Below are 23,443 nucleotides of genomic sequence, written 5' to 3' on the forward strand. Positions count from 1 at the left end.
CAGGCCCAGCCACCGTGACAACCCCAGAACCGAGACGTAGAGGCCCGGTACCGGGTGCCCCTCGGTCCTGCGGCAGTGGGGGCGCTCCACAAACACAAGGAGAACATACAAACTCCTTGCAGATGTTGTCCTTGGTGGGACTTGAACTCAGGATTCCAGCACTGCAAGGCTGCCGTGCTTACCACTGAGCCACCATTATTACTTTTGTCAGATTCCCGTTATTTCTGTGACTATTGTGGGTTTTTCTGTCATTAAATGAGGGGTACCAATAATTTTGACCATGTGTGTATGTCTGGCAGTACAGTGTACTGATGCTTGTAATTAGTTGTTAGCACAGTTTAAAATTAGGAAGTAGGCGAGCACAGCTGGTGGCATGACTAGCAAAGTTAGGGTTGCTGCAGTTGGCCTGTGTTGTAAGATAAGACAGAAACGCATATGGTAGAACTGAGAAGTGTGGTCACTGCATGCAATAATCTATATTATCTTGCGGGTCATGTCTTCTAAGAAGAGTTCTTGGCGGAATCTGAAACTTCTTGTAAAGCAGACATAAGGAATCTTGTGCATGATCTTTTCTAGAGGGCTGAGCTGTTCATATGTTTCGGAGAACTACGGTTTGCCAGTGACTGAGGCCAAGGGTGGCCTCCTTCATTTATATTGTAATTACGTTAGTTTAGAGTTGGAAAATATGTAAGGCAGACACTATGGCAATGCATTGTAGCTGCTTCAACCAGCAAAGACTTCTTCTTTTTTTCTGTAACCCTGCCAGTTTTTGTGAACTTTTACTCCCCCAGAATTAAAATTCAGGCCAAGTATTTTTCCTCTGAAACTTACTAAATTGTATCAAGCTATTCTGTATATGCAAGTACAAATAATAAAATATACAAACATTTACTTTGTATTTTAAGTCTACAAACTGCATGAATGTGTTTCTTTGAGACTGTCCTAAACATTTTTTAACCCCTTGATTAAACATTTAGATAAAAATATATACAAGGCAGATACGAGCAAAAGAAGAAGAGATGGTAGGAGGGATTTAAGAATGTTGGAAAAGGCTTTTGTTCTCTCTCTCCCCTTTTCTTCATGTAGGGAACAAAAAAATAAGTTTGGTGCCCCTTACAAAAATAGCTTAAAGAGAACCTATCACTCAAATTATCATCATTTTCTTTGTTGGCACATGCAAAAAATTTTTCTGAGATATGTCATTAAAAAAGTAAAGCTTTTCCATGAGAAGAATAGCTTTTCATGGCACAATCTCTTTATGCATAATTTCCCAACATCCATTGCCCTGACGCCACCTTCCCATGATGCATAGCATGATAGCATAATAGAAACGTTAGTTACCGCAGGACTGTTAACTCCGGTAACTGAAAAACATTATAAATCGACACTCTCCATGGATCAGAGAACCGATCACAGTGTAATGACACAGTACTCAACTCAGCACTCTGCCTTCAAGGTTGTGAATTGTGCACAGCTGGTTCAGTTGACAGTTTTCATCATTGTCCATCACTGCTGCTTCTCACTGCTGACATCGTCCATAGAAGATGCTGATTTTATTCACTCCTACACTGACACATTGCGATCTCCCCTCCTCCTAATATCAGCATCAACTCCACTATCTCCATCTGTTCCATAGAGATCCCTCATTGGCTGTCGCTGCTTCCTGTCCTGGCCGCACCTTCTACTGTATGCGGTCACGTGGGGCCGCCGATTACAGTCATGAATATGCGGCTCCACCTCCCATAGGGGTGGAGCCGCATATTCATTACTGTAAATGAGCGGCCCCACGTGACCGCATACAGGAGAAGCTGCGGCCAGGACAGGACACTGCGAGGGAGGCGGGTGAGTATTTTCAGAACAGCGGGGGGGCGCACAGGGGGTGGGGACATGGAGCTTTATTTTAAACACGAAATACCACTAAAAAAAAATGGATTATTCATATCTTCTTTACAGCAAACGTTGCTGCACAGAAGATATGAATCGCGGCTTCAGCACGATGCAGGGGACAGCGCTAAACTTTAGCGCTGTCTCTCCTGCACGGTCCGTGTGGTACCCAGGCGGCACACGGCTGCCGCACGTGTGCCACACGGATGGCCTACGTGAGCTCACGGACACACGGACACGGATAACTCCGGTACCGATTTTATCCGGTACCGGAATTATCTGGACGTGTGAGACTGGCCTTAGGAGTAGCTGTGTCCCTACTGTGTAAAATAAAGAATTAACTAAAAAAAAAAATGGCTTGGGATCCCGCTTAATTTTCAGAACCAGCAGAAGGAAAGCCCACAGCTGAAGGCTGATGTTAATAATCTGGGAAAAGGGGCAATATCTCAAAAAGTTCCAAGGCTATTAATAACAGCTCACAGCTGTTTGCTTAACCTAACCTGGTGAATTTATGCGGGACCCCAGAAAAAAAAATGACATAAGGTCCCCCTATAAATTGAAACGAGCAAAGGATAAACAAACATCTGTGGGTTGTGAAAGGGCCAGAGATATTGCCACCCCTCCCAGGCTACCAACAACAGCCCTCAGTTGCCCCAGAAATGGTGCATTCCTAAGATGCACCAAATCTGGCACTTAGCCTTGCTCTTCCTACTTGCCCTGTGGCAGCAGAAAGTGGGATAAAAGGGTTGGGGCTACCTTTGTAGCGTCTATAAGATGCCCCCATTACTAACCCCATAGTAAGTATTGCAATAAAGACACAGCAAGAATAAAGTCCTTTATTTGAAATAATATGAAACACCCTGTTTTACGGTGTGCTCACTACTTGAGCTATGTGTGTGCAGTTTGTGTAAACTATGTGAACAATGTGCATGCTGCATGCATGTACTATTAACAGTATGCATGTTGTATGCCTATACTGTGAGTGGTGTGCTTGCTATATGCATATACTTTACGAGCACTGTGTGTGCTTTCTGCGTATACTATACGAGCGGTATGCATGCTGTAGGCATTTACAATGTGAGCTGCATGCATGCTTTCTACCAATACTATTAGCTGTGTGCGTGCTGTATGCACATACAATTAACTGTGTGCATTCTGTATGTGTATACTATAAACAGTGTGCGTTCTGTATGCATATACTATGAGTGGTATATGTATACTATGGGAGCAGTGTGCATACTGTATGTGTAATGCACATGTGGTGTTGCGGTAGCACACTTATGCAGTGATGAGGCAGTGACCCACAAAGTTCAAAAACAAAACTCCTTTAATGTGTTTCTTCACAGCATTAAATGTCCAAAATTCACTTAAGTGCATATATCTCAGTGCATAGTATTAATGTCCATTTCACTGCACTTCATACTACACACAATTCTTCTGTTTACAGTCACTAAAGGCCTTCCATTTGACCAGTAGCCGTGGGCAACTACACCGCCGTATCAATGGCTCTTACAACCGTATGCAGTCCTTGATATCCTCCGGATTACAGCCGGGTACCATGTCCACCTGTTTGCAGCCATTAAACATGCTAGTCCTCCTTCGGGCACTGGACAGTCTACCTCCAGTTCACCTCCGGGCAGAAGACAGTCCACCTCCGAGACCAGTCACCGTGGATAGCAGAACCACTGTGTACGCTGTAGGTGCCAGGCTTATTGGTTTTGCTCTGTCCTGTGTCTCTTCACACAGGCAAAGCTCTGCAGAGCCTCTGCTCTGTACTCTCACCTACACCAAACTGAAACTGACTCTGACACACCCAAACCCTTTCTTGCAGGGCTTTTAACAAAGAAACCTGTGGCCTTCAGCCACATAGAAAACAAGGGCATCAGTCACTGCTTTACCATTGCAATCACAGCTACACCTGCAAATGCAATGCCCCCTCATGGCCTCACTACACCTTCGTGCACATCCTGGGGAGAAAAAAAAGCGACCCCTACCTGTGACACCAGTCACTGCCTCCCAGTGAGCAATGTGTGTGTTGTATGCGTATACTATGAGTGGTGTGCATGCTGTATGCGGATACTATGAGCGGTGTGCGTGCTGTATACGTATACTATGTGAACAGTATGCATGCTTTATGCAAATACTTTGAGCAGTGTGCATGCTGTATGCATATATTAGGAGTGATGTGCATACTGTATGCGTATACTATGTGAACGGTGTTTGCTGTATGCTTATTATGAGTGCTACATGTGCTGTATGCATACACTATGTGAGCAGCGTGCATGCTGTTATAGTATACGTATACAGTATTACAGCATGCACGCTGCTCACATAGTATACGTATACAGTGTGTGAGCACTTTGTTCTGTGTGTATATACTATGAGAGCTGTATGTGTATACTATGAGCGGTGTGCGTGCTGTATGTGTATACTATGTGAGCAGTGTGCGTGGTTGTATGCATATATTATGAGTGCTGTATGCGTATACTATCTGAACTGTGTGCATGCTATATGCATATACGATGAGTAGTGTATGTACTGTATGCATATACTATGTGAGCCGTGTGCATACTGTATGTGTATACTATAAGTAGTGTGCGTACTGTGTGCATATACTATGTGCGGCGGTGTGCATGCTGTATTTGCATACTATGTGAGTATTGTGTGTTGTATGCGTATACTACGTGAGCTATGTACAGTTAGGTCCATATATATTTGGACAGAGAAAACATTTTTCTAGTTTTGGTTATAGACAATACCACAATGAATTTTAAACAAAACAATTCAGATGCAGTAGAAGTTCAGACTTTCAGCTTTCATTTGAGGGTATCCACATTAAAATCGGATGAAGGGTTTAAGAGTTTCAGCTCCTTAACATGTGCCACCCTGTTTTTAAAAGGACCAAAAGTAATTGGACAGATTCAATAATTTTAAATAAAATGTTCATTTTTAGTACTTGGTTGAAAACCCTTGGCTGGCAATGACTGACTGAAGTCTTGAACTCATGGACATCACCAGACGCTGTGTTTCCTCCTTTTTGATGCTCTGCCAGGCCTTCACTGCAGTGGTTTTCAGTTGCTGTTTGTTTGTGGGCCTTTCTGTCTGAAGTTTAGTCTTTAACAAGTGAAATGCATGCTCAATTTGGTTGAGATCAGGTGACTGACTTGGCCATTCAAGAATATTCCACTTCTTTGCTTTAATTAACTCCTGGGTTGCTTTGGCTTCATGTTTTGGGTCATTGTCTATCTGTAGGATGAAACGACGACCAATCAGTTTTGCTGCATTTGGCTGGATCTGAGCACACAGTATGGCTCTGAATACCTCAGAATTCATTCGGCTGCTTCTGTCCTGTGTCACATCATCAATAAACACTAGTGACCCAGTGCCACTGGCAGCCATGCATGCCCAAGCCATCACACTGCCTCCGCCGTGTTTTACAGATGATGTGGTATGCTTTGGATCATGAGCTGTACCAAGCCTTTGCCATGCTTTTCTCTTTCCATCATTCTGGTAGAGGTTGATCTTGGTTTCATCTGTCCAAAGAATGTTCTTCCAGAACTGTGCTGGCTTTTTTAGATGTTTTATAGCAAAGTCCAGTCTAGCCTTTTTATTCTTGATTCTTATGAGTGGCTTGCACCGTGCAGTGAACCCTCTGTATTTACTTTCATGCAGTCTTCTCTTTATGGTAGATTTGGATATTGATACGCCGACCTCCGGGAGAGTGTTGGTCACTTGGTTGGCTGTTGTGAAGGGGTTTCTCTTCACCATGGAGATTATTCTGCGATCATCCACCACTGTTGTCTTCTGTGGACGCTGTTGTGAATTAGACTTTTTGGCTCCCTCTTGTGGTTACTAGTGATATGACTCTGGGATTGTCTTTCCTCAGTTTGGCACCCACCTGGGTCGTTAGTCCAGGGGTGTTGCTATATAACTTCCTGGATCCTTAGTCCAGGGCCTGGCATCGTTGTAATCAGATCCTTTCTGTTTGCTCCTGTCTGCTGGTCCTGGTTCGTGCAAAATTAAGCTAAGTCCTGCTTCTTTGTTTTTTGGTTATTTGCTTTGCTCTTATTTTTGTCCAGCTTGTACTAAATGTGATTCCTGACTTTGCTGGAAGCTCTAGGGGGCTGGTGTTCTCCCCCCGGGCCGTTAGACGGTTCGGGGGTTCTTGAATATCCAGCGTGGATATTTTGATAGGGTTTTTGCTGACCATATAAGTCATCTTACTATATTCTGCTATTAGCTAGTGGGCCTCTCTTTGCTAAATACCTAGCTCATTCTTACGTTTGTCTTTTCCTCTTACCTCACCGTTATTATTTGTTGGGGGCTTGTATCCAACTTTTGGGGTCTTTTCTCTGGAGGCAAGAAAGGTCTTTATTTTCCCTTCTAGGGTTAGTTAGTTCTCCGGCTGGTGCGAGACGTCTAGAACCAACGTAGGCACGTTCCCCGGCTGCTGCTATTTGTGGTGCTAGGATTAGATATATGGTCAGCTCAGTTACCACTGCCCTATGAGCTGTTTTTTTGTGTTTGCAGACTTAGTAATTATTTCTGAGACCCTCTGCCATTGGGGTCATAACAGTATGCCAGGCCCACATTGAATGTTTGAATGTTTAATGCATTGCAGAAGTGGGATAATAAGAAAGGAAATTCTGAGTTTTTTTTTTTTTTCCTCTCTTCCTCCCCTTTACCTCTGAGTGGCTTGTGCTTGCTGCAGACATGAATGTCCAGACCTTGATTACAAGTGTAGACCAGCTTGCTGCTCGTGTGCAGGGCATACAAGATTTTGTTACCAGTAGTCCAATGTCTGAACCTAAAATACCTATTCCTGAACTGTTTTCTGGAGACCGATTTAAGTTTAGGAATTTCAGGAATAATTGTAAATTGTTTCTATCTCTGAGACCCCGTTCATCTGGAGATTCAGCTCAGCAAGTTAAAATTGTTATCTCTTTTTTACGGGGCGATCCTCAGGATTGGGCTTTCTCGCTAGCGCCAGGAGATCCGGCATTGGCAAATATTGATGCGTTTTTTCTGGCGCTCGGATTGCTTTACGAGGAACCCAATCTTGAGGTTCGGGCAGAGAAAGCCTTGCTGGCTATTTCTCAGGGCCAGGATGAAGCTGAAGTGTATTGCCAAAAATTTCAGAAATGGTCCGTGCTTACTCAGTGGAATGAGTGTGCTCTGGCCGCAAATTTCAGAAATGGCCTTTCTGAAGCCATTAAGAATGTGATGGTGGGTTTCCCCATTCCTACAAGTCTGAATGATTCCATGGCGCTGGCTATTCAAATTGACCGGCGTTTGCGGGAGCGCAAAACCGCTAATCCTCTGGTGGTGTTGTCTGAACAAACACCTGATTTAATGCAATGTGATAGAATTCAGACTAGAAATGAGCGGAAAAATCATAGACGTCAGAATGGGTTGTGTTTTTACTGTGGTGATTCTACACATGTTATATCAGCATGCTCTAAACGCCTAACAAGGGTTGTTAGTCCTGTCGCCATTGGTAATTTGCAACCTAAATTTATTTTGTCTGTGACTTTAATTTGCTCATTGTCTTCTTACCCTGTTATGGCGTTTGTGGATTCAGGTGCTGCCCTGAGTCTTATGGATCTGTCATTTGCCAAGCGCTGTGGTTTTGTTCTTGAACCGTTGGTAAATCCTATTCCTCTTAGAGGTATTGATGCTACGCCATTGGCGGAAAATAAACCGCAGTTTTGGACGCAGGTAACCATGTGCATGACTCCTGAACATCGGGAGGTGATTCGTTTTCTTGTTCTGCATAAAATGCATGATTTGGTCGTTTTGGGTCTGCCATGGTTACAGACCCACAATCCAGTCTTGGATTGGAAGGCAATGTCTGTGTCAAGTTGGGGCTGTCAGGGAATTCATGCTGATTCCCCGCCGGTGTCTATTGCTTCCTCTACTCCTTCGGAAGTTCCTGAGTATTTGTCTGATTATCAGGATGTATTCAGCGAGTCCAGGTCCAGTGCTCTGCCTCCTCATAGGGACTGTGACTGCGCCATAGATTTGATTCCAGGTAGTAAATTTCCTAAGGGAAGACTATTTAATCTGTCTGTACCTGAGCATGCCGCAATGCGTTCGTATATCAAGGAGTCTCTGGAGAAGGGGCATATCCGTCCATCCTCTTCCCCTCTTGGTGCGGGATTCTTTTTTGTGGCCAAGAAGGACGGATCTTTGAGACCTTGTATTGACTATCGGCTTCTGAATAAAATCACTGTTAAATTTCAGTATCCTTTGCCTCTGTTGTCGGACTTGTTTGCCCGGATTAAAGGTGCCAAGTGGTTCACCAAGATAGATCTTCGTGGTGCGTACAACCTGGTGCGCATTAAGCAAGGAGATGAATGGAAGACAGCATTTAATACGCCCGAAGGTCATTTTGAGTACTTGGTGATGCCTTTTGGGCTCTCTAATGCTCCCTCAGTGTTTCAGTCCTTTATGCATGATATTTTCTGGAAGTATCTGGATAAATTTATGATTGTTTATCTGGATGATATTCTGGTTTTCTCTGAAGATTGGGACTCACATGTGGAGCAGGTCAGGATGGTGTTTCAGGTTTTGCGTGAGAATGCTTTGTTTGTTAAGGGCTCAAAGTGTCTCTTTAGAGTACAGAAGGTTCCCTTTTTGGGGTTTATTTTTTCCCCTTCTGCTGTGGAGATGGACCCAGTCAAGGTCCGAGCTATTCATGATTGGACTCAACCCACGTCAGTTAAGAGTCTTCAGAAGTTCTTGGGTTTTGCTAACTTCTACCGTCGTTTTATCGCTAATTTTTCTAGCGTTGTTAAACCTTTGACGGATATGACCAAGAAAGGTTCTGATGTTGCTAACTGGGCTCCTGCAGCCGTGGAGGCGTTTCAAGAGTTGAAGCGCCGGTTTACTTCGGCGCCTGTTTTGTGCCAGCCTGATGTCTCACTTCCCTTTCAGGTCGAAGTGGATGCTTCTGAGATTGGGGCAGGGGCCGTTTTGTCGCAGAGAGGCCCTGGTTGCTCGGTAATGAGACCATGTGCTTTCTTCTCTAGGAAGTTTTCGCCTGCTGAGCGGAATTATGATGTTGGCAATCGGAGTTGTTAGCCATGAAGTGGGCATTTGAGGAGTGGCGTCATTGGCTCGAGGGTGCTAAGCATCGTGTGGTGGTCTTGACTGATCACAAAAATTTGATGTATCTCGAGTCTGCTAAACGCCTGAATCCTAGACAGGCCCACTGGTCATTGTTTTTCTCCCGTTTTGACTTTGTGGTCTCGTATTTACCAGGTTCAAAGAATGTGAAGGCTGATGCTCTTTCAAGGAGCTTTGTGCCTGACTCTCCTGGAGTCGCAGAACCAGTTGGTATTCTTAAAGAGGGAGTTATCTTGTCGGCCATTTCTCCTGATTTGCGACGTGTGTTGCAGAGATTTCAGGCTGGTAGACCCGACTCTTGTCCACCTGACAGACTGTTTGTTCCTGATAAGTGGACCAGCAGAGTCATTTCCGAGGTTCATTCCTCGGTGTTGGCAGGGCATCTGGGAATTTTTGGCACCAGAGATCTGGTGGCTAGGTCCTTTTGGTGGCCTTCCTTGTCACGGGATGTGCGGTCATTTGTGCAGTCCTGTGGGACTTGTGCTCGAGCTAAGCCTTGCTGTTCTCGTGCCAGCGGGTTGCTCTTGCCCTTGCCTGTCCCGAAGAGGCCTTGGACACACATTTCCATGGATTTCATTTCAGATCTCCCGGTGTCTCAGGGCATGTCTGTCATCTGGGTGGTATGTGATCGCGTTTCTAAAATGGTCCATTTGGTGCCTTTGCCTAAGCTGCCTTCCTCTTCCGATCTGGTTCCTGTGTTCTTTCAGAATGTGGTTCGTTTACACGGCATTCCTGAGAATATTGTGTCTGACAGAGGATCCCAGTTTGTTTCCAGGTTCTGGCGATCCTTTTGTGCTAGGATGGGCATTGATTTGTCGTTTTCGTCTGCCTTTCATCCTCAGACTAATGGACAAACGGAGCGAACTAATCAGACTCTGGAGGCTTATTTGAGGTGTTTTGTTTCGGCAGATCAGGATGATTGGGTGACCTTCTTGCCGTTGGCTGAGTTTGCCCTTAATAATCGGGCTAGTTCCGCTACTTTGGTTTCGCCATTTTTCTGCAACTCTGGTTTCCATCCTCGTTTTTCCTCGGGACATGTGGAGCCTTCTGACTGTCCTGGGGTAGATTCTGTGGTGGATAGGTTGCAGCAGATCTGGAATCATGTGGTGGACAACTTAAAGTTGTCACAGGAGAAGGCTCAGCGTTTTGCCAACCGCCGCCGCGGTGTGGGTCCCCGACTTCGTGTTGGGGATTTGGTATGGCTGTCTTCTCGATTTGTTCCTATGAAGGTCTCCTCTCCTAAATTTAAGCCTCGCTTCATCGGTCCTTACAAGATATTGGAAATCCTTAATCCTGTGTCCTTTCGCTTGGATCTTCCGGTGTCGTTTGCCATTCACAACGTGTTCCATAGGTCTTTGTTGCGGCGGTACGTTGTACCTGTGGTTCCTTCTGTTGAGCCTCCTGCTCCGGTGTTGGTTGAGGGCGAGTTTGAGTACGTGGTGGAGAAGATCTTGGATTCTCGTCTCTCCAGACGGAGGCTTCAGTATCTGGTCAAGTGGAAGGGCTATGGTCAGGAGGATAATTCCTGGGTGGTTGCTTCTGATGTGCATGCGGCCGATTTAGTTCGTGCCTTTCACGCTGCTCATCCTGATCGCCCTGGTGGTCTTGGTGAGGGTTCGGTGACCCCTCCTTAAGGGGGGGGTACTGTTGTGAATTAGACTTTTTGGCTCCCTCTTGTGGTTACTAGTGATATGACTCTGGGATTGTCTTTCCTCAGTTTGGCACCCACCTGGGTCGTTAGTCCAGGGGTGTTGCTATATAACTTCCTGGATCCTTAGTCCAGTGCCTGGCATCGTTGTAATCAGATCCTTTCTGTTTGCTCCTGTCTGCTGGTCCTGGTTCGTGCAAAATTAAGCTAAGTCCTGCTTCTTTGTTTTTTGGTTATTTGCTTTGCTCTTATTTTTGTCCAGCTTGTACTAAATGTGATTCCTGACTTTGCTGGAAGCTCTAGGGGGCTGGTGTTCTCCCCCCGGGCCGTTAGACGGTTCGGGGGTTCTTGAATATCCAGCGTGGATATTTTGATAGGGTTTTTGCTGACCATATAAGTCATCTTACTATATTCTGCTATTAGCTAGTGGGCCTCTCTTTGCTAAATACCTAGCTCATTCTTACGTTTGTCTTTTCCTCTTACCTCACCGTTATTATTTGTTGGGGGCTTGTATCCAACTTTTGGGGTCTTTTCTCTGGAGGCAAGAAAGGTCTTTCTTTTCCCTTCTAGGGTTAGTTAGTTCTCCGGCTGGCGCGAGACGTCTAGAACCAACGTAGGCACGTTCCCCGGCTGCTGCTATTTGTGGTGCTAGGATTAGATATATGGTCAGCTCAGTTACCACTGCCCTATGAGCTGGTTTTTTGTGTTTGCAGACTTAGTAATTATTTCTGAGACCCTCTGCCATTGGGGTCATAACAGGACGCCCAGGTCTTTTTGCATTGATGAGTTCACCAGTGCTTTCTTTCTTTCTCAGGATGTACCAAACTGTAGATTTTGCCACTCCTAATATTGTAGCAATTTCTCGGCTTGTTTTTTTCTGTTTTCGCTGCTTAAGGATGGCTTGTTTCACTTGCATGGAGAGCTCCTTTGACCGCATGTTTACTTCACAGCAAAACCTTACAAATGCAAGCACCACATCTCAAATCAACTCCAGGCCTTTTATCTGCTTAATTGAGAATGACATAACGAAGGGATTGCCCACACCTGTTCATGAAATAGCCTTGGAGTCAATTGTCCAATTACTTTTGGTCCCTTTAAAAACAGGGTCGCACATGTTAAGGAGCTGAAACTCCTAAACCCTTCATCCAATTTTATTGTGGATACCCTCAAATGAAAGCTGAAAGTCTGAACTTCAACTGCATCTGAATTGTTTTGTTTAAAATTCATTGTGGTAATGTCTATAACCAAAATTAGAAAAATGTTGTCTCTGTCCAAATATATATGGACCTAACTGTATGTGCGGATTATGTATACCATGTGAATGGTGCGCATGCTCTATGCAAAAACTATATGAGCGTGCATACTGTATGCGTATACTATGGGCAGTGTGTGCTGTATGTGTATGATATGAGAGCGGTGCGTGTGCCGTATGCACATACTATGTGAGCGGAGTGCGTGCTGTATCCGTATAATAGGTGAGCTTTGTGTGCTACTGTACTATGTCAGAAGTGTGCATGCGGCACACCGCTCACATGTTATATGGCTATTTCCTCAAAATATCCCAGGAGCTGTTTTTCAACATGACAACTCTAGGCTGCATGCTAGTCATGCTACTGTAAGCAGCCTGTCTGACCAAAACGTGCTCCCATGGCTTCAGCGTCTCTGAAATTATCTCCATAGAGCACATCTGAGACCTCATTGGTCGATGACTGCACAAGAGCTCCTGATCCTGATGATTTGATGCTCAAGTCCATTCATCACAGCAGAACATTCCTCACTAATAACTAGTTATGACCAAGCACTAAAATACTAAACTACTCATTACTCGAATCGAGCAGGTTGGACACTCGGACGTGCTCTTCTCGAATAATGAGTATTAGGCTAGGTTCACATTGCGTTAGGGCAATCCGTTTAGCGCTAGCGGATTGCGCTAACGCAATGTTTATTTAGGGGCCGCGTTAACGTCCCCGCTCTCGCAGATCCCCGATCTGCGAGAGCGGGGAACGGACCTCAGGCGCGCCGCGGATGCTGCAAGCAGCGTCCGAGGCGCGCCACAGAAGAACGGCACATCGCTAGCGCGAGCCGAAAAAGGCACGCGCTTGCGATGCGCTAGAGGGAAACTTCACATTGCTGTCAATGGGTGCGCTAACGGACCCGTTGCACGGCGTTAATTGCGACATTTTCGCCGTGCAACGCTGTCCGTTAGCGTGCACACATTAACGCAATGTGAACCTAGCCTATATATATATATATATACATTTTTCTGGAAGCTACTAACAGAACGGTTTGGGACGGCAGTAAAACTTCTGAAATGGATGGAAATAGTGGAATGGGAACAGCATGTGGAAGATTCCTGGATGCATCTGGCTCCCAGATTGCTGCTCGTAACTAAACAGATAATAATAATCTTTATTTTTCTATAGCGTGAACATATTCCGCAGTGCTTTACAGTTTGCTCACATTATCATCGTTGTCCCTGATGGGGCTCACAATCTAAATTCCCTATCAGTATGTCTTTGGAATGTGAGAGGAGACCCACGCAAACACGGGGAGAAGATACAAACTCCTTGCAGATGTTGTCCAAGGTGGGATTAGAACCCAGGACTCTAGCGCTGCAAGACTGCAGTGCTAACCACTGAGCTACCGTGCTGCCCAGATAATTTAAAAAAATAATGTGGGGTCCCCTGCCTATTTTTGATAACCAGCCAAGGTAAAGCTCAACATCTGAGAGTTGATATCATGCTGCGAAGATCCATGGTTATTTTTTCCCCTTTCCCAGCCTAAAACCAGTTCGCAGCCGCCCCAGAATTAGCACATCACACTAGAAGCGCCAATTGTGGCGCTTTGCCCATCTCTTTCCAATTGCTCTGGTGCAGTGGCAATTGGGGTAATATTTTTTTGGGTGTCAGCTGTGTAATATTAGCTGGCATCAAGGCCAGGGGTTAACAGTGGAGAGGTGTCTACAGTATCAGACTCCCCCATTACTAACCCAGTAACAAAAAATAAAAACACACAGAAAAAACTACTTTATTTAAACAAAGACTCCCTGTCACAACACAGCATTTATACTTAATTGGGCCAGACATTTTTCTTTGGTGGGTTTAGAGACATAGGACATTGTTCATATGATTACGGTAATACCAGCAAAATCATGAGCATCTGAAGGAACCACATATAGAGATGCACTTGGAGCGCCCCGTCAGTGCAAGGGGGTACTCTGTACCGGGTCCTGTGGTTCACAGGCGGATGTCACGGTGGCTGACCCGGTCCGTGACCCTGGGACGTTCGTGTAAAAGGGAAAGGTCTTTAAAGGGATAGAGTTTATGTTCGTGACGCCACCTGTGGTATTCGGTCAGGGTGACCGACGCTGCTTTAAGTGGTCCGCTGGGGTGATGTTATGGCAGTTAGATGGTATACCTTTCCACAGATGAAGTATGTCTCCAGGGCTTCCCGGTGTGTTGATGGTGGTATGGTGAGAGGCGCAATGAAGAACGAGGACACAAGGTTGCAGTCTCTTTACCTTTACTGAAGACTTCAGCATCCACAGTCCAGAGCACCAGATCAAAGGGTAGGCAGAGTCCGGCCGGTTTGGAGGCAACCCAGAGTTCCCTTGTCCAGGTGGAAATCAGTAGCCTTCCCTTGCGCTGCGGTGGTGTAGTCCCATACTGCCTATGGCTTCACATAAGGGTCTCACAGATGTGATGTTTCACTCTCTCTGTCTCCCATATAGGATAGGAAACAACCGCCACAGTCAAGACATGGAATGCCAGAAAGAGTTGACCCACACAGGAGATAGATATAAAATAGCCTTTATTACAGTGAGTGGCAAAACAAAAAAGGTTATATATACATAAAATTTGCAATAAAATATACAATAAAAACAAGTACGCGATTTAATTTCAGGACAATAGAAAAAAATTATATATTTTAACAAAAATTATAATATATGGTGACCTCCAATCTTGGTTGGTACAGATAGAAACCTACTTAAAAAGTAAGTAAAAAAATATATAAACGGTGACCACCTAGGATTTCAACTCAATAAAAACGCATTAAAGTGCATAAGTGCAAAAATTATGAATGCTATATGGTGGTAGTGTGTGAGACTACAAATTATAAAAGCACACCATTCAATGCGTGCAGAACCACTCATGAAAGCAGCATGTAGCTGCAAAGTGAACACACCGAAAAAAAGTGCTGAGTGCAAAGGAAATATTGAGGTATTCTATCTGTAAATTACCTGTGAGGAGGAACGCCAGGTCCTGACACCGCGCACCCCGACGCGCGTTTCGGAAAACACTTTCCTTCGTCAGGGGGTGGCACTTGTATACTAAAGGGCCTTTTTATATCAAAACCAATTCCGTTGTGATGATTCAGGTGAAGCCGGCGCATGCGCCGTCAGGTGGACCCAGAAGCCCAAGCGCCCGAGCCACGTGACAGCCCGCACAGGGACGGAGTACCCGGCGTTGTTTGTCTAACATATAGGATAGGACAAAACCCATATGACTGGTTACTTGAGCCTGTTTATAGGGTCTGTTAGATAACCCAGCTCTCTAGGTGTCACCGTGCCTCCTGGGTGTAGGTGAGGACAGGTAACCTGCAATTAGCTGTCCTGACGGTCTCTGAAATAAGGCATAGAGGTCCTTACTCCCTCGGTGGTCCGGCTACTGGGATTTTGCACCTCAGAAGGAGGCAGCTTGAGCGGGGCTGGTCCCCTTCTGGTATCCTCTCCTTTGTTTTGACTTCCTTCATGCTCGCTGCAATACAATTCTGCCTTTCAATGTCTCTTTCTGGGAGCTGCAGCTCTGAGGGCATGCACAGCTCCGTTAATCTTCTGTCCTCCTCAGACTCTGGTCTTGGAACTAACTAAGGCCTCTTTCACACGTCAGTGTCTCCGGTACGTGTAGTGACAGTTTTCTCACATACCGGAAACACTGACACACGTAGACCCATTCAAATGAATGGGTCTATGCACATGTCTCCGTGTTTTCACGGACCGTGTGTCCATGTGCAAAACACGGAGACATGTCCGTTTTTCTCCGGCAGCACGTACAGCAATACGTCCTGCACACGTGCACACGGAGAAAAGTGTGCACTCTCCTCCGTGTGCACGTACCGCCCGCAGGAGAGACAACGCTACAGTAAGCGCTGTCCCCCCCGCTGTGGTGCTGAAGGCAGCCTTCATCTCTTCTCCCCCGCAGGAGAGAAGAGATGAAAGATCAAGTTTTTTTTTCTTTTTTGTTAAAAATAAAGTTGCTGGGACCTCCCGCCTCCCATCCCCAGTGCGCCGCCCGGCCCCTTGCAGAGAAATACTCACCCAGCTCCCGCGATGTCTCCTCTCTCCTCTCAGCGCTGGCAGCTTGTACTGTGTGAGCGGTCACGTGGGACCGCTCATTACAGTGATGAATATACGCATATGGGAGGCAGGAGGTCCCAGCAACTCTATTTTTAACAAAAAAGAAAAAAAACCTTGATCTTTCATCTCTTCTCTCCTGCGGGGGAGAAGAGATGAATGCCGCTTTCAGCACCACAGCGGGGGGGACAGCGCTTACTGTAGCATGCACAGCTCCGTTAACCTTCTGTCCTCCTCAGACTCTGGTCTGGAACTAACTAACAGAACTCCTGCCTGGAGCTCTGTCAGGAACTGACTACATCCGGAACTGACTGACTTTCCCTACAGACTATCAGTTATATATATATATATGGGGAGTGACCTAATAAATAGGAGCAGAAGCTCCCCCTGGTGGCCTGGAGTGTGAAATGTGTTGCATGTTTGTGATACCTGGACGCAGTTATCCTTTCTTGCCTCCAAGTGTAGCATCACTCTCCCTGGAAGGAAAGCAATACCACTGTGACGGCCAGGACCCTGTGGCGCCACACACTGCTAAATAATGAACATTAACAAACAAATAGTGCTATCAAGTCTCATAAAATGTATATTTTTAATTGAAATATCTAAAAAATCGTAGATAATATGTCAATAATCAATCAAGACAGAGCCCTTGATAGACCACTACATACACAAATATATATGTTAAAAAAGGTAAATACAAAAATACACCAAAAAGATCAAAATATCTATAGGCTATGTCCCTAGACTTTCCAATGACGGCAGTGTCAATTATAATAACTAAGACTATAATTAGTCAAGGGACGCCCATTAGGGATATGTGTAGCGTGGTTGGAAAGCACCATTTGGTGCATTACTTAATGTAAGTAGTCATTTTATACATTTTTGAGACTTATAGCACTATTTATTTGTTGGTATTCATCATTGTTCATATAAGCCTAAACGTTGACTTTTGAAATAATTATTGTAATGCTATCTTTGGAGGCCAGGGACACCAGGTCATTGAACAATCAATATTTGCTAATATGTTGATTGCTCATTGTATAAGTCCATGTAGCTTGTTGATCTGCCAACCATGAAAAACAAACTATGCAGATTGATTGATTAAATACTCAAACAATGAGAGTTGACTCATCCCGCCTTCCTCCTGAGTTGTGGATGATGGCCTGAAGGACATATGTGGGTATAAAAAGGGACTTTTATCCTTCTGCAGGAGACTCAACAGAACAGTAGCCAGGACTCCATGGCTCTAAGGGCAAGGATATAGATTTGAGAAACTCTACAGGAAGTCAGCTTAAGGGACCACGGCCCAAGCTGAAGGAATAGAGGTCTGATTCTTTGACCATCACCAAACCCTCAAATACATTGGGAGAAGCCAATGGCCCCATGGACATGTTTGAAGAAGCCAGATTAGCACAATCAGGATACCTGGCCATGTACCTCAATGGACTGTCAGCTTCCTAAGGTTATTGTTACCTCTTCACTGTGGGTGCCCACCAAAAGCGTGGTGTCACTGATGGGGTAGTCGGCCCTGGAAGTCACAGCTGCTCTAATCCTGGCAAGCCAGCAGAAGGGTGAGACTCTGTAATTTGCTGGGACTGTTCTATGTATACTATTGTCTGTTGATCATTAAATGAAGTATTGCCACACTGTTTTACCCACTGCCTGTGTAGTATGAGTAGTATTCTGCCCACGGCAAAGGAGTGCAGGTATTCAATGGGAAAGACAGCTGGGCCAGTGAGAAACAGCACCCACTGATGCTTATCACCACATTTGGTGGCAGTGGTAGGATAATATTGAATCCAGGGGAGCTGCAGGGGATTGGTGTTCATAGACACCATCCAGAGGTTCCAAAACCAGGGATGCATAAAGACAGGCCCAGCAGACCATAGGTGAGACCTACATAGCAGATTTCAGACACTACTATGTCCAACCCCACCAGCTCAGCCATGAGAACAGGACTCAAGTAGAAATACAGCCTCCGCTGGAAATGGCAATTACAGGAGTTATGCCAGCTTCAACGGATAGAATACAGGGCTACCGACACTTGGTTGGTTTTGATACAGGAATTGTTTTTTTGGGAAACCTGAAACATTGTGGATGATGATTAGTTTGACCAAGAAGAATTGAATTGCCTGCCAAATCAAAGATCAAGTGACAGTCTGGAATCAAGTACCCAGTCCCAAGCAGTCCAAATTCAGGAGTTGTTAGTCGCATTGGGACCTGGAGCCTCAAGTGGTAGAAGGAGCTTGAGGAGTTGTTCTATTGGTATGGGTGGATCCGTCGAGCTGAAGAATCGCGGGGAGGCAGATCCACACAGTTCATCTTCATCAGCTTCTAGGAACCACTGGAAGCAAAGGACACTTTGTATGGATGCAATACATACAAGTTTGATTCTCGATTACATGAGGAGTTACCCAGGTCAAGTCGAGGACCAGGAGAAGAATGATCGGAAACCTATCACGTCTGGCTAATTAAGATGGGGGAGGAATGTGATGACACAGCATTTATTCTTAATTAGGCCCAATATATTTTTCTTCAGTGGGTCAAGAGACATAAGTGATTGTTCAAATGAGCCTAAAGTTGACTTTTGAATAGACTATCATGTTGCTTTTCCTGGAGGACAGGGACAAAGGGTTATTGAATATTTGCTAATATGTTGATTACCATTGTATAAGTCCATGTAGCTTGTTGACCTGCAAACAGTGAAGGACCAACTATGCTGATTGAGTAAATGATCAAAGAATGAGAAGTCAGGGAGAAGTCAGATTGCTACCATCTGGTCACCTGGCCCCATGGAGATGTTCGTATAAGCCAGGTTGGGACATTCAGGACACCTGGCCACATACTTAAGTGGACTGTCAGCTTCCTAAATTTGTCGTTGCCTCCTTTCTGTGGGTACCCACCAAAAGCAGGGTGCAACTGGTGGGGGTAGTCGGCCTTGGAAGCCCTGAAGTCACAGCTGCTGTAATTCCTGTGAGACAGTGGAAGGGACGAGACTCTATAATTTGCATAATCTAGTGAATTTGCTGGGACTGTTCTATGTATTATTGTCTGTTGGTGGTTCAGTAAAGTATTGCCCCCAGCTGTCTGCTTTTCCTTTGTTGGTTATCAAAAAATAGTGGGGGGCCCACATTATTTTTTTTACATTATTTAATACGTTTCGAAAAAGTTAAAAACACCCTTTATTGCCTTATTAAAAGCACTAAAGGGTCAAACTTTATAATATCTTTAGGGGGGCGGACATTAATCTAAGCTCTCCCTCTTATAACAACTCCCCCTGAACTGCTTCTTTAAACTTCATGACGTGATGCGGATGGTCAATCACAGTAATGCCAGTAGCCAAAATGGCTACGGCATTACTGTGTATGGCAAGAAATTCCCGCATGTTTATTGGCAGTCTAACAGCTGCAAAACATGTGGGCAGGGGACTCGAGTATGGCGCTCGAGCACCTGCAATACTCAAATGAGTAACCTGGGTGCCGAAAAACCCTGATGCTCAATCGAGTACCGAGCAGTGGCGTGCACACTTGCTCATCACTACTAATAACCTCACATAACCTCACTGATCACAGCTGAGATGTGCAACTGTGAGGATTTATGTATGTGGCTCATGTTTCATATGAATAAATCGAAAATTTAGTTTCCACTTTTTCATCATTTGCAAATCATTGCTATGTTAATCCATCCTGCGATTTCCAAAATTCTATGACTTTTTTTTTCCTCTTGGTGTTGCAGTTTCAATGTTGAGCAAGGTATACGCTGCCTTGGCTGGCTTCACCTCCATTCCAGTTGACTGACAGGTCATATATGATATATTTAGGCACACTAGCTTGGCTACACAATATTCCAAAGTATATTTGTGTGTATGTGTGCAATTATGTTTGTTTTGTTATACACATTTATTTCCTTTTGATTGTATTTGAGCAACACAAACAAAAACAAAGAAAAAAGGCAAATTAGGGATAATTTCACACAAAACCCCAAAAATGGGCTGGACAAAATTGTTGGTAACTTTCCAAAATTGTTGGTAAACAACTTTGTTTCAAACATGTGATGCTCATTCAAGCTCACCAGTGGCAATTAATAGGTGCGGGCAATATAAAAATACGGTATCACCTGAAGTCAGATACAAAGAGAAGTTGACTTGACTAAGCAAGGAGAACAGATAGAGGCGAACAGAACTGTCTGAGGACTTGAAAACCAAAATAGTTGAACAATATCAACAATCTGAAGGTTACACATCAATTTCCAGAGATCTTGATGTTCTTTTGTCCATGGTGAACAAGATAATCAAGAATTTTGCAGTGTATGGCGCTGTAGCTAATCACCCTGGACGTGGACGGCAGAGAATAATTAATGCAAGGTTGCAACGCAGGATAGTCTAGATGGTGGATAAGCAGCTCCAATCAAGTTCCAAAGAAATTCAATCTGTCCTGCAGGCTCAGAGTGCATCAGTGTCAGTGTGAACTCAACATTTGAATTACAATTATGCTATGATAGGAGACCCAGGAGGATCCCACTGCTGACACAGAGACATAAAAAAGCTTAACTTCAGTTTACCAAAATGTACTGTATGTGAGTGAGATAAAATCCTTCTGGGAAAGTACCTTGTGGACAGATGATACCAAGATAGAGCCTTTTGCTAAAGCACATCATTCTACTGTTTAAGGAAAACAGAATGAGGCCTACAAGGAAAAGAACACAGTACCTACAGTCAAATATGGATGGAGGTTCAAAGATATTTGGGGGTTGTTTTGCTGCCTCTGGCACTGGGTGTATTGACTGTATGCAATGCATCATGAAATGTGAAGATTTCAAAAGGATTTTGGGTCGCAATGTAGTGCCCAGTATCAAAAAGCTGGGTTGTCATCCTAGGTCAGTAGTCTTACAGCAGGAAAATGACCCCAAACATACAGTTAGGTCCATATATATTTGGACAGAGACAACATTTTTCTAATTTTGGTTATAGACATTACCACAATGAATTTTAAACAAAACAATTCAGATGCAGTTGAAGTTCAGACTTTCAGCTTTCATTTGAGGGTATCCACCTTAAAATTGGATGAAGGGTTTAGGAGTTTCAGCTCCTTAACATGTGCCACCCTGTTTTTAAAGGGACCAAAAGTAATTGGACAGATTCAATAATTTTAAATAAAATGTTCATTTCTAGTACTTGGTTGAAAACCCTTTGTTGGCAATGACTGCCTGAAGTCTTGAACTCATGGACATCACCAGACGCTGTGTTTCCTCCTTTTTGATGCTCTGCCAGGCCTTCACTGCGGTGGTTTTCAGTTGCTGTTTGTTTCTGGGCCTTTCTGTCTGAAGTTTAGTCTTTAACAAGTGAAATGCATGCTCAATTGGGTTGAGATCAGGTGACTGACTTTGCCATTCAAGAATATTCCACTTCTTTGCTTTAATAGACTCCTGGGTTGCTTTGGCTTTATGTTTTGGGTCATTGTCCATCTGTAGTATGAAACAACGACCAATCAGTTTGGCTGCATTTGGCTGGATCTGAGCACACAGTATGTCTCTGAATACCTCAGAATTCATTCGGCTGCTTCTGTCCTTTGTCACATCATCAATAAACACTAGTGACCCAGTGCCACTGGCAGCCATGCATGCCCAAGCCATCACACTGCCTCCGCCGTGTTTTACAGATGATGTGGTATGCTTTGGATCATGAGCTGTACCATGCCTTCCCCATACTTTTCTCTTTCCATCATTCTGGTAGAGGATGATCTTTGTTTCATCTGTCCAAAGAATGTTATTCCAGAACTGTGCTGGCTTTTTTAGTTGTTTTTTTTAGCAAAGTCCAGTCTAGCCTTTTTATTCTTGATGCTTATGAGTGGCTTGCACCGTGCAGTGAACCCTCTGTATTTACTTTCATGCAGTATTCTCTTTATGGTAGATTTGGATATTGATACGCCGACCTCCTGGAGTGTTGTTCACTTGGTTGGCTGTTGTGAAGGGTTTCTCTTCACCATGGAGATTATTCTGCGATCATCCACTACTGTTGTCTTACGTGGGCGCTCAGGTCTTTTTGCATTGATGAGTTCACCAGTGCTTTCTTTCTTTCTCACGATGGACCAAACTGTGGATTTTGCCACTCCTAATATTGTAGCAATTTCTCGGATGGGTTTTTTCCTGTTTTCTCAGCTTAAGGATGGCTTGTTTCACCTGCATGGAGAGCTCCTTTGACCACATGTTTACTTCACAGCAAAACCTTCCAAATGCAAGCACCACACCTCAAATCAACTCCAGGCCTTTTATCTGCTTAATTGAGAATGACATAGCGAAGGGATTGCCCACACCTGTCCATGAAATAGCCTTGGAGTCAATTGTCCAATTACTTTTGGTCCCTTTAAAAACAGGGTGGCACATGTTAAGGAGCTGAAACTCCTAAACCCTTCATCCAATTTTAATGTGGATACCCTCAAATGAAAGTTGAAAGTCTGAACTTCAACTGCATCTGAATTGTTATGTTTAAAATTCATTGTGGTAATGTCTATAACCAAAATTAGAAAAATGTTGTCACTGTCCAAATATATATGGACCTAACTGTACTTCAAGAAGTACCCATTAATGGATGGAAATAAAATGTTGGAGAGTTCTGAAGTGGCCAGGAATGAGTTCAAATCTAAATCCCATTGAACCCCTGCGGAGACATCTTAAAATTGCTGTTGGGAGAAGGCAACCTTCAAATATGAGAGGTCTGGAGCAGTTTGCAGAAGAAGAGACATCCAAAATTTCAGTTCAGAGGTGTTAGAAGCTTGTTGATGGTTATTGGAAATGATTAAATTGCAGTTATTTATTCTGAAAGGTGTTCAACCAAATTTTAAGTTGAGAGTACCAACAATTTTGATCTGTTCATTTTTGGGGTTTTGTGCGAATGATGTCCAATTTGCATTTTTTTTCTATTTTTGTATTTTTCCTTTACACACAAATGAAATAAGTAGGAGTATAATAAAACATGTGTAATTGCAATAATTTTCTGGGAGAAATTGTCAGGACCAGCTACCCGACGGGCACTCACTGGCGGCTGCGCAGGGGTTTAGCCTGGACCTCTGGTGCTGGGGACAGTGGGTGACACCGAGGAGCCATGAGAGCGGTACCAGTGGCACTTGTAGGAGCTGGCCGCTCTCCAGAGAAGGCAAACAGGACCTGCGGTCACGTGACCGTGAGTCAGAGGGGGTGGGCGGAGCCTAGCGCCGCTGTTTGAGCCTACAGCGCGGGGCTGCAGCGGCTCCAGGGGATAAGTGCAAAAGGGAGAGGAAACCCCAGGGATGTAAAAAGGGATGACAGGAAAACACATAGTCACACAAGCCAAAGACAAACACAGAGAGGTTGGCGCAGTACACAGGGGCAGTCAGAAGAATAGTCTGGACGTAGCAAGAGATCAGTAAACCAGAACGGGCAATAGACGGTACAGA

General features: G+C 44.5%; 1 protein-coding gene across 1 annotated transcript in view; it reads left to right on the forward strand.

Moving 5' to 3' along the window:
• LOC143782376 (nucleoside hydrolase-like) overlaps positions 1–23,443 on the forward strand; it is a 134,800-nt gene that overhangs the window by 49,786 nt on the left and 61,571 nt on the right. The gene's annotated exons all lie outside the window — the stretch shown is intronic.

The sequence above is a fragment of the Ranitomeya variabilis genome, chromosome 6 (assembly GCF_051348905.1).
Source record: "Ranitomeya variabilis isolate aRanVar5 chromosome 6, aRanVar5.hap1, whole genome shotgun sequence".
Lineage (NCBI taxonomy): Eukaryota > Metazoa > Chordata > Amphibia > Anura > Dendrobatidae > Ranitomeya > Ranitomeya variabilis.